A 12,861-nucleotide genomic window follows, 5' to 3' on the forward strand; every position below is an offset into this window, starting at 1 on the left:
GGGCGTGGGCAGGTGATGATATGCACTGGACTACTTCGTTAATGGCTATCAAAAATAGAAGGACGCTCATAACCGAACCTTGAGGGAGGCCATTTTTTATCATTCTAGTATTGGATGTTGAGTTGTTGATTCTGACTTCTATGAGTCTTTCCTTTAGGAAGTTTTTTATGAAATTAAGTATAGGGCCGCAGAGATTTAGTTCTTTTGTGAGGATGTTAATAACTCTGGGTCTGTGTACCATTTCATATGCCTTCTCTATGTCTAGGGAAACTGCTACTGTTGTCATCTTATTTGAGAAGGCCTTTTTGATGAAGCTATGTAAGTGATGTAAGTGGTGGTTGGTGGAGTGAGCTCTTCTAAAACCATTTTGATGAGGTGAGAGCCATTTTAGATTTTCTAGATACCAGGTTAGGCGTTTGTTAATCATTTTTTCCATAATTTTGCCCAAGTTACAAGTTAGTGAAATTGGGCGGTAGTTTGAGGGATTGGAATGGTCCTTACCAGGTTTAGCGATCGGCACTATAGTTGCTAGTTGCCATATTTTTGGGAATACGTTGTGGTCCCAGATATGATTAAAGATGTCGAGAATGTGTTGAAGGCTGGTGGTTGATAGGTGTTTGATTAATATTACTGGTACTCCGTCAGGACCTGGGCTGGAGTTTTTACTTTTTTTTAGTACATCTATTAGTTCCTGCATAGATAGAGGAGCGTTAAGTAAGGCTAAAGTCTCATCTGGTTCTCTGACAGTTTGTCTCTCGTACGTGTTGTTGGTAAGGTTGTTTGTATCTGGAAGATTGTTTCGGAATAAATCGGGGAAGTTGTCATCACTGGAATTGAAGGCAAAGGTGTCAGCTAATATTTCGGCTTTCTCTAAGTCATTGGTGAGTGGAGTATTATTTTTGTCGATCAGAGTGTTCGATATGTAGTTTGTTTTGTTTCCGTTAATTTTTTTTATTTTTTTCCAGATTAAATTTGTTGGAGTTTGGTTGTTGAGTGAGGATACGAATTTTCGCCATGATGTTCTTCTGGATTCTTTGAGATTTCTTCTAGCTATCGCTCGACATTTTTTGTATTCAATTAGTAGGTCTAGATTAGTTTTATTTTTCCTGTAGTTTTTAAATGCATTTTTTTTCTCGTCTAAGGCTTTTTTAGCTTCTTCAGAGCACCAATCAAATTGTTTATTACGTTTATTATTCGTTGATTTTGGGATGGCTAAGTCTGCAGCATCTTTAATGGCTTGAACTAGGTCAGTTACGATTATATCAACAGATTGTTCTATGCAGGGCGGGTTGAGTGATTTTGTGTTGTCTTCAGCAGTTTGGGTGAAAAGAGCCCATTTTGCTTTGCGGAATAGCCATTTAGGTGGGCAAGGTTCATCTGATTTTTGGTTAGGATAGTCGATAGTGATGTGGATGGGAAAGTGGTCACTGTCGTGTAAGAGTTCATCGACTCTCCAAGAGATGTTTTCTGTAAGACTAGGACTCGCTAGGCTGAGGTCTATGCAACTTTCTGTTCCCGAAGAGATGTTTAGGTGTGTTTGCGAACCATTATTCAGGATGTTGAGATTGTATTGGTCGATCCAGTTCTCAATCATAATTCCCCTGCTAGGGTCAATTCTTTGAGAGCCCCATATGTAGTTGTGGCTGTTGAAGTCACCGAGTATGATGCAGGGTTTATTTATTTGGTCGGAAATGTTATTCAATTCTTGAGATAATAAGTTATGACTATTAGGGATGTATATGTTGCAGATATTTATTTTTTTGAAGGATTGAATGGAGACTGATACTATTTCAAGGTTGCTATTAATGTTGGTTTGGGTACATGGAATATTATTTTTGACATAAGTGGCTACTCCACCACTCGCGTGATCTGTTAATCTGTTTTTGCAGTAGCATTTATATCCATTTAAGTTCATGAAATATTTGTCTTTAAAGTGGGTTTCTTGGATGCATATTATGTCAGCTTCATTGTTCTTGAGGAGGAGTTTTAGATACTCATATCTTGTATATAATCCATTTAGGTTCCATTGTATTATTTTCATGGTGTAAATTTATTGTTTGTTGATTGGGAACGATTTCTGGTGATGAGGAAGTTGGAGTGAAGGAGGAGGGTTTTTTACTGTATCGTTTCCGTTGAGCTTAGCTCTGATTCTGATCCGGTTGATGCGTATGTTTTTTCTTCGACAGGTAGGTTAAATTCTTTGGTTAGTTTGTTCTTGAGTCTTGTAAATCTTTGTTTGTGACCTCTCTTTGGTAAGTGTAGGTATAAATTAGTCAACATGGATCTTGTTTCTAAGGGTGATAGGTTGAACTCTTCGACCGTTTCTTTGATGGAGTCTGACTCGGCTACCTTGTCAAATAGGTTTTGGAGTTGGTCATAGGAGCATTTGTATTTATCAGGATTGGCCGAGATTTCCATTTCGATGGTTGAGGGAATAACAAATCTCGAATTGTGTACCTGATCATTATCGGCTCTGAGTTTTTTTGGTTTTGATTTACTTAAATTATGTTCAGTCTGTCGAGCATGTTTTACAGCATCTACTTCCATATTTTGTTCTGAGGTGGATGATGAAGAAAGGGCGCGTTTAGAGTTTGCCGTTTGTAAGCTGATGAGTGGAATCAGCGGTGACTTAGGGGGAAGCATTAGATTTGATGCGTTGATTGATGTATTGGATGGCCGACTTGTGTGTGTTTTGTTTAACTCATAGTTGGGGATTGAGGAGGAGGATGAAATTGGTTGGGAAGAGGGGATTTCTTGAGAATTGTAGAAGTCTTTGGTGGGGAAGCTTTTACTTTCTAGGCAGTCTTTTGCTAAGTGCCCCTCTTTGTGGCATAGGAAGCACGCCAGTGAGTCCGTAGAGGGGTAGATGTTGTAAATTGTGTCTTCAAATGGAATTTGAATGCACTCTGGTATTTTGTTGATGTCATCGGGACAAATAAACACTTGTCTACGAAAGCTCATTATGTGATTAAATCCGGGTTCATTAATCCCAATTCTTAGAAAAGTAAACGGAGACATTGTTTTGACCTTGAGACGGGCTAGAGCGTCTTGTATGTAGCTGTGTGGAATGATTGGAGGGACATTAGAGAAAACAATTCTCTTGTTTCTTGATATTAATGGCCGAATGGGCAGAGATTTTTGACCGATCGTAATGTTCTTGTGGTTATCTACGAGTTCATCGGCTACAGTTTTGTTTGTAAGGTATACGCAGATGCGATTGTTTGCAATTCGGGAGATGAATCGTATGTTGGCTGCTGAGACTTTGATGGCGATGGCCTTGACGTAATCCTTGATTGATGCTCCTTCGGTTGCGTCGATAATGACAGCGAAATCTTTTGTGGGGAAGAATTCAGTTTTAGCGGCTGTAGCGTAGTTGGAATCGTCGTTTGTGGGCGTCATTTCGGGGAAGGGAAGAGTAATTTCTGTAGTCAGAATTACTTCACGTACTAGGGGGAAGTGGGTCCAGAAGGAGGTCCTCTGGATAGGCTAGGCACCTGTTTTTAGACAGACACTTGCACTGAAAACCACTTCAAACTGATAGAGACAATAGATTAAGCGTTGCACAAAGTATATACTTAAATAATTAAATAAACCACTCTCACTATACAGACACGTCTGCTCCGTTCGAAGGTTCGGTTAAGACGACTATTATTATTTTGTAAGTTATTGATTTTTAGTTTTCCGCAAATGAGCCATCAGTTTGTTTATATAAAAAGTTTTTTTTTTTTTTTTTTTTTTATAAATGACCTTAACTTCTACGAAGTTGAAGCTGAGGTTCTGTTGTCTAAATCGGTGATTTGTAGTCTTTCAGTCGGGACGTGGTTCGTTGACTTCTGCTTCGTCGTCCCCCTCTTGGCCAATGTCTGAAGTCGGATTACTCGTAGTTGATCCTGGTGTAGGGACTCGTAGGAAGATTTCGTCGTCCCCCTGTTCTTTATTTACGGTTGGTTTCTTCCTTTTTGGTGGTCCAGAGCTATTAATGACATTTTTACTTCATTTTCTTCTAGCCCTTGGTCCCATGGCTCGAATTTGTCGATGATCGTAACCGGATCCTGAATTTTTGTGAATGAATTTGAAGCTTCGTTGTTGAATTTTAGGCTCGAGTTTAATTTTTCCAATGACTGGTTGGAACTCGGGGCGATGAGGTCTATTCTTGTTGACTCTCTTGCAATTGTGCCTACGAAGCCGAATCAAGGAGCTCTCTTGGTGCGGTTTCGTGGGTCAAATTCTTCTAGTCGTGGATCTTCGAGGAGTTGTCTCAGCTGATGTTGTGCTTGTTCAATTTCTGCCTCCATTTCCTGATGGCTATTGACTCTCATATATGTCATGCAGATTGAATGGTTAAATTTTACCGCGCATATTTCGTAAGCCTCCCAAAGACTTCGAAATTTTTCGACGTTGATGGAGCTAACCAGTTGCCATTCTTCTCGTATTAGATGGATTTTCTTGAACGGGTCATACAGAAGACTTGGATTTGCCTCCATTGGTTTTATTTTGACTTCCCCTGCGCCCCAGGCCAGGTATGCGAGCCCCAGGAGGAGAAGTAGCACAGTATTCGTGATGGATTGATTTTCTGAAACAAACGACTTGGGTTCTTTTTAGTCAAATTTCAGCGGCTGGTTGGTTTAGCCTTATTTGGGTGGGATAATTTTCGTTTCCCATTTGTCGTGTTTTGCTTTAGTGATATCTTTCGCGGGTATCCGTTGAATCTCGGATATTTTACAAATTAAATTCGCTAGATAGTCGTTATATGATAAATTTTTTTTTTTTAAATCCGGAAATTGGGTTAGTATTCGAGCTGATTTTCGATTATTTTTGTTCAAAGGGATTCGTCTAGTACCTCGACGTTGCCTTCGCATAACGTTATCGTTATTGGACAGTCTCCTAATTCCTGTAATAAATATGCTTGGATGTCTAGATCGGCAAATTCGTCCCCCTGTTTCACACAGCGAAGCGAATGAATATCATGTTTGTGTACTGATTGACGAAGGTTTCTCAGTCCTTCGATTAAGTCGATTGGGTCTAATTTTTCAAAATGTTTTGTTTTGATGAATACCGTGAAAATTTTGCAACGACCTAACTTGGTGACGAATACATCTCCCTTTGAAGGTTTCGATGCATGGAGGTCATCGGCATTTATAAATTTTAAGTCACGGAGTAATTTTGCTACGGGTTTTATTATCTCACAATCGGCTGCTAGGAAGTTTACTAAGTGGTCTCGCGCGTAAGTGAGCCCATCACGGCAAATAGAAAATTTTATTTTGATTTCGGACCCTTTTGGCGGTATACTTTCGTCTGAACTCGAGGGTGAAGATATTCTTGGTCGATGACGTCTTTCGGCAAACACATCTTCAGCCTCTTCAAAAGTTGGAGGGTCATAGGCGACAAAGGGTGGTCCGAACCGGCGGTTCCCTACGTCATCCCCCACTGTAATATTCCCGCATGTAGTTAGTCTATTGTTGGATTTTTCTGAGTTGCTGTGCGATTTATTATTATTATTATTTTGCGAATTTGTCGATAAAATTGTGTTTCGCAATTTTTGTTAGATCGTCTTCGTTCAGTCTCAGTACGGGTGTCATTATTATAAGGTGTTTCAATCCGAGATGGAATTTAACTATTCCAGAATAAAAATAAAATGAGAAAAAAATAAAAGAATTTTATGCTCTTTGGAGCGTTAACGTTCGTAAAATTCAAAATAAAAAAAAATAAAAAAACAAAAAAAATTTTTTTTTTTATGAAAATTTAGTTTTGTCTAGGGGTGGAGACTTTGAGTCGATTGAATGTAGTTTATACTCAAATGGAGCCTTGATAGGGGCTTGGACTTTGCGAAGGTTTAATATTTTTTCGTAAAGTCCAGCAACGGCTGTGACGTTTTTAATAATTCTCGGACCGGTGGCCTTGTTATTGATCACGTTCTTTGCGGAAATGATATCGATAGCCCGATCGTCTATTCTCTCCCATCGGCTTTTCAGTCTCAAAAAAATTAAAATTTTTTTTTTTTTTTTTTTTTTTTTTTTTTTTTTTTTTTTTTTAAATTTTATTATTATAAACCCGGGGAGAAGAAAAAAAATTTTTAAAATATAAAAATTTAAAATTATAAAACAGAAAAATAAAAAAACGGAACGTCAGTTAGTTGACGTGATAACCGAGCGCAAAAAAAAATTTTGGATAAATTTATTTCCCCAAAATCAAAATAATACAAAAAAATTTTCAAAAGTTCGACTAAGGGAGGGAAGAGAAAGAATTTTCTAAAATAGTTGAAAGTCGAAAAACCGATTTACGAAACCTAAAGAATATACACAAAAAAAATTTTCGAAAATACCAAATTTTGCTTCTTATTTTGGTTAAAATTATTTTGGCCAAGTAATTGTGTAAATTTTGTGAGAGTTCTCTCAGTTAAAGAAAGTTCTAGTTAAAGCACCTTTCCAGAGATGGGAAACTTCTCTGAGTGTTTTGTAAGAGAAGGTGCTAAATTCAAAGCACCCTTCTCGTAGGATGTAGTATATGTGTAATAGGCTTAAAATAATTTTAGTCAAAAAAAAATTTTAAAAGGGAAATAGAAGAATTTATAAAAAAAAAATTTTTTTTTTATAAATTTAAATAACTAAGTCGAAAGTAATACTGCTTAATTAGCAAAAAAAAATGTATAGGTATTTCTCAATACGGAAGAAGAATATTTTTGCTGACAAGAATGTGGTGTGAGGTACGCGTGAGGCAACCACCTCGAATAAAGAAACGTCAGCGGATTCTTTATTGCAATATTAGACTACGATAAGTTAGAGTATACCAAAAGGTTAAGAACCTATATGAGGTCGAAAACCGATGATGAAAAATAGTATTGCTAAATATCGAAATAACTCCTTTAAACAAAAATTTTAATATGACGAAAGAATAAATTCTTTTGCGAGTTATGAGGACAAATTAATGTGAATCAGAAAAAAAAATTTTCAACAAAAGTTCTAAAATTTCAGGAGTTAATATTTTATAAGAAATTTAGAAAGGAAAAATTTTATAAAATTTAAAAATAAAATAACTTGATAAATTTAACTAATAAGAAAAATTTTAGAATTGTCAAGATTAAATAGAAATAAACTTTGAATAAACTTGAATTTACTTTTGAACAGTAGGATTTACTTGATTAAAAAAAAGACAGATTTGAAAAGAAAAAGAAGAAATATTTAAAAATTATAAATTTTCTCAAACGAAAGTTAAATAGTTTCGTATTCGAAATCCCACCGCTGCCACCAGTGTTCTTTATGTTATGTCCAAGGGCGTTTTTTGAGCGGTAGCGTAAACGGTGGAGGTTTGGACTAACAGTTTAAAGAATACGCAACGGAGGTTTTAATTCCGTTGTTTTAATTATTTTTGTGGGACGTTTTCGATGTACAAATTTACCACGCCTTCGTTTGAGACTGTTCACGGATTTCTATTAGGAGTAGATGTACTTACTACTTGCTAGATTATTTCTGCCGGATTATTATTACCGGATCCGTGATCCCGGGGCTGCTGTTAGCGCCTTTTCCTTGAATGGGCCCTCCGGTTGGTCCTTGCAGCGGATGGAGTTGGATGGATTTGGGCTGCTTACTTTAAGGGCTTCTTATTTTACGAAATGAATTGACTCGAACAAAATTTCACTCCTTTTGATATTTATTTTTATAAACACTAAAACTTTTACACTTTAACAAATTTTATTTAATCGAAATTTATATTAATGAATTTTATTAATTTGATTGAGCTAACGTCCTCCAGTCCCCCGTAGGGTAAAGTGCGCAAAACTAGCTTTTAAGAAATTTTGAATAAACTTAATGACCGGATTCTCGCCTAAGTGCAGAGCAAATTAGAACTTTGAGATTCCGGTTCTCTATGATTTATTTACTGGCCGAATTCTCGCCTAAGTGCAGGGCAAATTAGAACTTTGAGAATACGACTCTCTAAATTTTATCTACTGACCGAACTCTCGCCTAAGTGCAGGGCAAATTAGAACTTTGAGGGTCCGGTTCGTAGATATTAATAACTAATACGTGGCCTGCCGGTTGAACCGTGTCTGAACTCGTCTTAAGTGCAGCGCAAATTAAGATAAGGGACTTTTACAAGGCACGGGCCTGTCAAGTTAAACGCGGAAGTCGAATTAACTAACAAAGACGTGGATTTGGCTGTTGATCGCCTTTTTAAAAGCTCGCGGTGCTGAGATTGCAGAAGTCCCCGCTAGTCAACCAGCAGTCACGTAGCTTACATTTTATTGTGGCTTTCGCGCATGGAGAAGTCTTCCATCTGCGCGGGTGATTTAAATTAAGAAAAATGAGAAGAGAGAAAAAAAATTTGCGGGTGGACATAACAAAATGATGGTTGTCGTTTATTTTGACTTGATATTTTAGAGTTGTTTGAGTCATGTGTGCTGAGATTGTGTATGAGCATAAGGTCATTAGGTTCATTACCGGATTTGATTTTTAATTTGGGTGTTGAACTAAGCATTTCTGACTCAGAGTCTGACTCATAATCCATATACTCGTAATCTAAGTTGTTTTGGTTAATATCAGGGGTTTCTGAACTATTTTCTAAAGTGTTTGGTTCCTATTTGTTAGAAACTGACCTAACTGGGGCACTAGTTAAAGAAATAGGTGTCGTAAGGGTTTGTATCGCGGATATTTGAGCCTTAGTTGGTGTATTGGAGATCACCGTCATAACTACTTGGTTTTCGAGATCCGGGTTTTTCGCAAAGGGTCGTAAACCGGCTCTTTTTCGTATCTCGTCTGTAGTTCGTGAACAACAGACTGCAGCAATATGTCCACAACGGTCGCAGTCAGTTCGTGAGGGTACTTGGTTCAGTGTCTTTTGTAAATTTTCGAACATACTCTGTATCGCGGCTTGAAAATTAGTTATTGAGGATACAAGTGTGTCCGAAAAGTCATCTTTTGGAATTTCGTTACGTGAGTTAACTGGGCTTGGATTCGACAATGCAAAAAGCATGGTCTTTTGTTCTTTTTCCGAATTAATCGTCATCTTCTTGGAATTCTTTAATTCCGATTTGGTAACAGCATTTAATTTTGTTCGAGTTTTCGGATTATAATCGGAATCCATGTTAGATTTCGCTTCTTCGTTATTATGAGAGCGTTGACATGAATCTACTACTGGTTGCCAAGAACTAACGCGTTTATATAGTATTGAATAAGTGTCAATATGTTCTTCCGCAAATTTAAATAAAAATTTTGAATTAAATTTTTGGATAATGATTTTGACTTGTCGGCTTTCAGGTAGGGGCTCGTCTAACTGAGCAAGCGCGCATTGCATTCGGTTAATAAACGCGACTCCGAGTTCGTCATCTAGTCTAGTCAACAAGTTCAAAAACGTGAAAAATAGAGATAAAGGTCCTAAAAATATGAGCGATGGCTCATTCGATTCGGAATCACCTCTAGAAAAATGTTTTTGAAGGATTTTGGTGCAGGTAAAAAATTGCAATTGTTATTAACAAAATAAGATGGAAAAAAAACGATATTTCGTTTTTTGTTAATAACTCGAAAAATATTAATATTTAAGCAATTTTGAAAAAAGCCCGTTAAAGAGGAGAAAATTTCCAAGAAAAAAGTCCGTACTCCCGGAACTCTATCTCCATTATTTATAATTTTAATTTGACGTTGAAAATAGGGCTCCGCGCGGCTGTTACGGCATGCGCGCGCCGCCGCTAAAGAGAGCTCAGCAATAAAAATAATTTTTATAACATAAAATGTGATTTTAAAAATTTGAAAAATTCTAGTATCTTCTTAACACTTGAAAGAATCGAGCCGCGAATAAAAAAAAGGTTTAATCACCATTTTTGAAAAAGTTATCTAATTGTTAACTAACAAATTTTTTCCCAATCTCCGTTGGCATAAACAATGGGATAAAAGGTATAAATAATTGGCCTATAAATTTTAAACTTCGTGGAGCCCTTTTGATATATATACTTTATAAGATCCTGCGATAAATTTTCATTAAAGTTTATTAATTTGTTAATTATGATTTTTTATAACTATTGAAAAATTAAAAATCTAAAAAAAGTTGATAAAAATTTTTTTTTCAACTAATATTTAGCTATGCCTGTTTTCACATTAAGCAATGGCAGTAATTAATATAGGTTATGAATTTTTTACGTAATTTGTTTATAAAATTGTTTTAAACAAATAGAGAAATTCAATATTTTTGAAAAATTTTTTTTTGCTATTTGGTTGTCCACAAAAAATTATGATTTTTAAAAAAAAAATTTTTCTTAATTTTAATTTTTAATTGTTTAAAAACGATTTTTTCATATTTCGATTGTTTAAACAATTAGTTAAGAAAAAATTTTGCTTTTAAAAATCATAATTTACACTTTTAAATAGTTTGGCAAAAAAAAAATTTTTTTTATTAATTATTTAATTGTTTATTAGTTTAACAATTTGTTATAAACAAATATTGACCAACGTTATATTTTTTTTCTGAAGCAGAAAAAAATTATAAAAACAGCCATATATAAAAAAGTTCCAAAAAAAATTTTCTTTTATTTATTATAATTAATTTTAATATCATACGGTACGGTAATTATCGCCACTACTTGATTTGTCAATTAAAAAATTGATATATCTTTTAAACTATCAGAGATACGATAAAGGACATTCAGGTCTTTTTTATAGAGAATGAATTTTTCTTTCAGATGGATCTAAGATCAAGTTCGTATCTATTGTTTATTAGCTATTACATGCATTTGTTTATAAAAATTCTGTATTTTTTTGACTTTTTCGTATCTTTTGTGATCTTTAACTTGTTAAATTATGCAGATACAGCAAAAAACCTTCAAACAATTTTGTTAAGGGATTAATTTTCTAACATATTAATTGTTAATCATACTTTTATTGCTAATTGTTTAAACATTATATCTGTTTTTGCTTTATTCTTATGACAATATTATCGAATTTTCGTAAATTTTTATTTTTTCGTAGTGGTATTTTATTTTTCTGTTCTAAAAATTATGTTTTTAGAATATACTACTCCGGTTTGGAGTGTTATATTTAGTGAGCAGCTGCTTCTTTCGAAGGTCGATTCTTTTGTTAGATTTCTTTTACCTGTTCCCTTATACCTGATAGAGCTGACGACGTGGCTCATAGTTTGTCTAACAGTTACCCAGTGCAGTTCAGTGTATATCAACGTGGTGTATATACAATTATTCTTATTAATATTTTTATCGTGGAAAGATACACGTTTCTTAATTTAATAACCAGTGAAACATTCGCATATGTTATCAATCGTCTATTGAATCAGAAAGTAACAATTTTTGCTTATATTTAGAACATTAAATTACAGTTACAAAATTACCACGTAGTTTTTCATCCAACTCAATACTTTAATCTCATTTTTCGTTGTGACCGTCATAATTTTATCACAATGGACTACTCATTAAAATGTTTCATCTGCGAAAGGAAGTTTGTTGGTTCTTTATTAGCTCAAGAAGTGAAAATCGTTAAAGCACGTGGGATAGCCACATTACGTGAATATAGTATGAAAATCGGTGATAATAAGCATAAATTTTTAGAAGGCAAAACCGAAATTCAAGTTCACGAAAAGTGTCGAACGAAATATTTAATTTCCAACAAGGATACTCCTGGTTCTTCAAACTCATCGGTTTCCGGAATATCAACACGCAGTGTATCTAGTGATTTTGAGTTTAGTAAACACTGTTTGTTTTGCCAAAAGGACATCTACAATAAATTACGTAAGAAACACATTATACAATCAGATGAAATAAAAGAGAAATTATTACATTTTGCGGAACAACGTAATGATTCTCTTGGACAGCATGTTATTGATTTAATATCCCGAGTAAATTCATTAACAGAAGTAAAGGCACGTTATCATCTTTCCTGTCTCAATAAATTTAAAAAAATTCCGACTGATCAATCTAAAATCGAGGATTCACCTTTACAAAAATCATTGAAACTTGTTTTTGATTACATTGAAAACAGCTCCGAATGCCAATTTACAATCGGTGGATTATTAAAAATTATGGAATATAAGCCGTCACCTAAAACTCTAATAACACATTTAGAAAGTCATTTCGGTACTGACGTCACGATTTCAGGTACAGGGATTAAAAGTATCGTCACTTACTGTGGTTCTGGCGATTTACCTGTTGACGATATGTGGTATATGCATCGTGAACAAAGGAAAGAAGATGAAGATATTCGTGTTATACGAACTGCTGCTGAGTTAATACGAAAACAAATTAAAAGTACTCAGTACAAGACCAAAACATATCCTTCGTCTGTCAGCTTTCTTGACAATGTTCATGCAGACATTCCGAAGTATTTAGATGAATTTTTGGAAGAGCTGATGATGTTTGATGTGCACAAAAAAAAGAGAAGACAGGAAAAGATGTCAGAGTCAACGTATTCTGAACAATCCGAGACGAATGATGACGAAATGGCCAATGAAGATGATGATGATACTTTTAACAGCCTTGGAGTAAAAAAAGATTACGTAGCCCATTCCATAATCTCTGCTATTCGTCCGAAATCATTTATTTCTTCTCTTCTATTGTCTACCGGATTATATATTAACCGCAAATCAGGATCAAAATTAATAGTCAATTTGTTGGCTAAGCTTGGAGTATGTGCGTCTTATCACAACACTGCTTTACATGAATTATCAGCAATAAAAGCGGAAGTAACAAAAATTGAGAAACCTTGTTTTACTCAGTATGTATACGACAATGCAGATCATAATCCATCTACCATTGACGGAAAAACACCATGCACATTATGGGTGGCATTTGTTGTGTAGCTCCTAAGCATGCTGTTTGTACTTCTGGGGAGATTCCAAAATTAAAGAGATTGCCAGCTGCATCGGAAGTTG

This window comes from Cotesia glomerata, linkage group LG6 (assembly GCF_020080835.1).
Source record: "Cotesia glomerata isolate CgM1 linkage group LG6, MPM_Cglom_v2.3, whole genome shotgun sequence".
Lineage (NCBI taxonomy): Eukaryota > Metazoa > Arthropoda > Insecta > Hymenoptera > Braconidae > Cotesia > Cotesia glomerata.